The sequence below is a fragment of the Phoca vitulina genome, unplaced genomic scaffold, assembly GCF_004348235.1.
Source record: "Phoca vitulina isolate PV1807 unplaced genomic scaffold, GSC_HSeal_1.0 scaffold8, whole genome shotgun sequence".
Classification (NCBI taxonomy): domain Eukaryota; kingdom Metazoa; phylum Chordata; class Mammalia; order Carnivora; family Phocidae; genus Phoca; species Phoca vitulina.
The window spans coordinates 17,336,031-17,341,287 of NW_022589711.1; the positions used below are offsets into that span (position 1 = coordinate 17,336,031).

At 37.0% G+C, this 5,257-nt stretch overlaps 1 pseudogene; it reads right to left on the reverse strand.

The window, feature by feature from the left end:
• Window positions 1-233: 233 nt before the first annotated feature.
• On the reverse strand, window positions 234-5,031 carry LOC116633637 (annotated as a pseudogene).
• Between the last annotated feature and the right edge of the window lie 226 nt (window positions 5,032-5,257).

A 5,257-nucleotide genomic window follows, 5' to 3' on the forward strand; every position in this document is an offset into this window, starting at 1 on the left:
TTTCTAGTACATTCTTAAAGCCAACCACTGTCCATGGATCAATAGGGGCATCATCTTCTGTTCTCTTTTATTATCAATGCCTCACACACTGGGAAAGGTGAATTACATAACAATGTCTATTGGTATTCACACAAAGTAATGGTTTCTACTTTAAACTGCACCAATAATGCACTTACTACTGTAATTCAATAGAATTTTTTTTTTTTTTTTTTTTGGAGAAACGTTGTGTTTAATGGTAAAGCTTAGCACACTTCAGCACCAGGCATGGCCTGAAGTCGAAGCAGCAGGGACGGGTAGGTGACCCTCATGGAACCTCACATGGCGAAGGGGATGAGGAAGGCGACCATCAAACAGAAGGGCCCCATGGCCTCAGACAGGGCAAAGCCCAGAATGGCATAGGAGAAGAGCTGCTGCTTGAGAGACGGGTTCCTGGCATAACTAATGGTCAAGCTGCCAAACACTGTTCCAATGCCAGCCCCTGAACCAGCCACACCAACTGTGGCAGCCCCAAGCGCCAATAAACTTGTCTGCTGTGTCAGTGTCCCGGGAGACAAGACTGGTCTGGAACTCCCGCCGGGCCACCTGGAGCGGGGAGCAGCTGTAGGGTGGCTATTTAGCTGGGATCTCTGGCCTACTCAAGAGGGAGGCTGACACAGGCCTGATTAGATCCCTGGTACACCAGCTGGGATCAGAGCCGGGGAAATGAGTAGTGCCCCGGTGGTCTGCTTTTCCTCAGTCTCCTGGCTTTAGCTCTAGGTCTCAGCGCTCAGCTCCCACCCAGCTCAATAGAATCATAATATCCAAAGAATTCAAAGAAATTCTTTTCCAACTCTTTGAGACATTCATTATAAATATTTACGATATTCTTTACTATACTCTGTAAATATTTACTATACTCTTTAAGTCTCCAATCATATTCCACAGTCAGAAAAAGTGAATATCAGGAAAAAAACTCCACTACTTCTCTACCATATTCAGTTATCTATATATAATGCCACAAATTCCTCTTCTGTCTCTGAGATCAGATTATTCTCTGAGAAAGACAGTAAGCCTTTGACCCATGAACTGAAAATTGTCTTTTCTTTCCTTCTTTGGGCTCTCTTTCTCTTTTGCATTATTGAAACGGTCTTTTACTTATCTAATTAAAATAGTTTGAGTCCGCTTCAATCTAAAAACAACTCTGTCTTCCACCACCCCTCCAAAAGAAAACAAAACAAACCAAAAAGCCCCAAACTTGCCTCAGTATCACTACCTCCTCCAATAGTTACTGATTTATCTCCTTCCCTCCATTTGTGGTCAAATGTCTTGAAAGGATATTTTGTAGTTACTTTTGTAAATATCTTAAGTTTCCATTTACTCTTTGTCAATGGTATATAAACTAGTGTAAACCTGGCTTTAGTATTTGTAAGAGACTATAGAAAGCTATATATGTGTGTGTGTGTCTGTGTGTGTGTGTGTCTTTGGGCAAGTTATATAACTCTCCTAAGCCTATAAAATTTTGATACCTATTGTGAAAAAGTTGGTACGGGAATTAAATGGCATAATGTTATATAACATTTGCACAATGCCTGGCACTGTATAAGTGTTCCATAGATATTATCTATCACTATTCTTATTCTTTCATATTTTTATTCCTAATATTTCTGCTATCATTCTTCAACCCACTATAATCCACTTCTGCCCATAACCTCATCCCCAACAAGCCAATGGAATTGCCCTTGCTAGACTCATCAATGACCTCTTAATTATCAAATCCAATGTACATTTTAAAAGCTTTATTCTCTTTGAATATAATATTTGATACTTGTTAGATGCTTTTACCACTTGAAATACTTTCCTTATTTGATTTTTTCAAAAAGATTATTTATTTATTATTTATTTATTTATTTATTTATTTATTTATTTATTTATTTAAGAGAGAGAGAGTGTGAGCAGAGGGAGGGGCAGAGGGAGAGGCAGAGAGAGAATCCTCAAGCAGATTCCCCCCTGAGCACAGAGCCTCATGTGGAATTCAAACTCACGACCCTGAGATTATGACCCTGAAATCAGGACCTGAGCCGCAATCAAGAGTCTGCCGCTTAACCGGCTGAGCCACCCAGGCAGCCCCACCTTATTTGATGTTTATGGTATCTTTCTTAGTGCTTTGCTATTCCTACACGGTGCCCTTTATTAACTCCTCATTCTTAGTGAGCTCTTAAATACTGAGTCTCATCAAAGTCCCATCCTGGATTTCATTTCCTTCACTTTCTTGGAGGTTCCTTAAGATAATTCACTTCAACAGGACTAATGATTCTAGTTCCACATCTTCCCCGAGCTCTGAAACTATATTTCCAATTGTGTACTGAAGGGCTTCCCACAGATGTCTCATATACATATCAAAATAACATGTCTACAATGGAACTCATTTGTATTCCCCTCAAATAATCCTCTTCCTACAAATTTTATTTTAATTGTCTCCCTCTTGTAGTCTCCAATTCTAACTTTGGTCCTATCATATCTCAATTGAAATGTTCAATTCATCTTTTATCTAGTGGCTTTGCATTCCAGTTTATTCACCACAGAATTATCTCTAAAAATCAGATGTCGGTACCACCATGTAAAATGTACTTAATAGTACTGAACTGTACACTTTTTAAAGTGATATAATTTTTGTCATGTATTTTTTACCACAATAAAAAGAAATATAAAAATCAAATGCTGGGCAAAATTCTCTAGTGTTTCCCATTGCTACAAAAAGGATATTTCAAAACCAGGTTCCAATTTACCCCTGTAAGTTCCTCTGCTGCCAATGTTTCTGTGATTCTTATCTTCACCCTATTTGTTGAATATTCTGGGACCCATCACTACCAGCAGGCCTTTGCATATATTGTTCTCTCTGCTCAAAATATGTTCTTTTCTTGTCCAATGAACTCTTGTTCATGACTTAATCTCTAGTCTCTTTTCTGTTACATTTCCTCAAAATCTCCCAGACAGAGAGGCAGCAACTCTCTCATAGGCACTCCGATAATACCATTATTGTAGAAATCTTTACTACAGTGCTTATCACCTTATGGTATAATTATTTATTTCTATTTTTCTCACCAGCTGGACTGTGGACACATTAATCACAAGACTACGCTTCATTAGCCTTTTTATCCTTAGTTTTTAGTGGAATTCCTAGAACAAACTTGATACTTATTATGGGCTGCACAAATCAATGAATGAGAGAGCATAGAAAGAAAGGTGGCAAATAACATCACAAAAATTGCTGTTACAGTACTTTATTTAAGATGCCATCAATTCTTAGAAGTACCATTATTTTATTTGTGATTGAGAAGGAAACAACTCGGCCAATTAAACTATAACATAATACTTTCTTAAAACATATTTTTCAAAAATTGTATCATTACTGAAAGAGCTCTTTTAGGCTTAGTTGGATATCCAAAAAATTTTAAATGTAATTTTTAAGCAAACTGTATTACTTTGGGCAGGTTATATTACTTTTCAAAGTCTCAATCCCAATTACTTATGGAATTCTTAAAATATATTCACTTTCAGAGCCCACTCTTCTGAGATTCTTTTTGACTCACTCATCAGTGAGCATGTTTTCACACCGATTGTCATTCTCTGTGCTTCTATGTTGTGGATGCATGGTTATTTTTTTTTAAGACTTTATTAATTTATTTGAGAGAGAAAATGCATGGGGGGAGAGGCAGAGGGAAAGGGAGAGAGAGAGAATCTCAAGCAGACCCCCTGTTGAGCATGGAGCCCTACGTGGGGCTCAATTTCATGACCCTGAGATCATGACCTGAGCCAAAATCAAGAGTCAGACACTTAACTGACTGAGCCACCCAGGTGCCCTGATGTGTAGTTGTTTCTTACATCTTCAGTATTTTCTTCAAAATTTTCGTCTAGACTCTTGACTTCCATTTGACAGTTTTTGATATCTGACACTTTATCAATCTTACTACAATGTGTCAATAGATAGTTTTCTTTCAAAAACAAGAAAGAGTGGCCTTCTTCAGATGGTGATTAAATGGTTGGTTGATTGAAAATCATGAGGTTGCAGTTGTTCACTCACATTGGCAGCAATAATGACTAAGTCATTATATAGTTTGAGTAAGCTTATTTTTAAACTAGCCTGGTGCATATCCACTAACAAAATAAAATCAAGAAGTAAAACATTAACACTTGTGAAGAAAGTTTCCTAGTTGTCTCTTTCAGAAAACATTTATCTTGTTTATCAGCTAAGCCATTCACCAACCATCTGTATGTGTGTGTACCCATGCATGTGTATGCAAATACATAGTAGCATTTTTGAGGAGATAGTCTGAGATATTCTTCAGAAATAGTTTGAGGTTAAAATTTAACATGGAGGAAACATTTGGCCATTGGCAGTTATGCACAGTGTCATGGTGATACATTACCTTTCTTCATCCATGCTTCATTTAGTGCTTTGGTATTAACATTATAATTTTACAGCATACCAAAGATCTCTAGGATTCATTAGCTTATCCTATTTGATTAAGTGTATATTTATTTCACAAAAAAACATATTTATTCAGTTTTCCTCAGCTGAAAGAAGTAAAGGTGCTTTAGTTGCTGGAAATGAACTTGCTACTCTTCAGTTAGCTGGAAGTTTCTGACCAATGGATGTCAAACACGTTAAAGATAATCCTGTGTTATAATTCGATTGGCCACACCAAATTCTCATTGATTTCAAAGTTCACTCATCTGTTCTGAGGTATATGGCAATTTTCCTTTCCTTCAATTGCATTGCTTGCTGTGTGGTAGCCACTCTTTTTACGAACAACTCAGTAATAAATATATGTGTCTTATATTCTTGGATCTCATTAAAGCTTTTGGTTGTTCTTTATAAGAAATCTATAGAATTGTGTTCATCCCCGCCCCTCCCAATGAATGCTTCATTAATATCTAATTCATGCCCCACTGTTCTGGGTACGTACCTTTCTGAGTATAAAATAACTTACTGTTTCGATACTGAATCACAAAGTAAGTAATCTTTTTGATGACATTTTCAGCAATGCACATAACTCAATTTAAGTGACAATATGAATAGCCATGACCGAGTTCCCATATATGCTGGAAATAAAAGTTACATCAAGACAGGCAGCAATGATTTTAAGTTGCCATCAGCTGTTAAAATGTTAGGGAAAAAAATTCTTCCTTATAAACAACAAAATATTGTTGATTCCAAGGGAATTCAGCACAGTGACTCTTCCAAAACTTCTCTGTTTGTTCTCTACTCACAATTCTA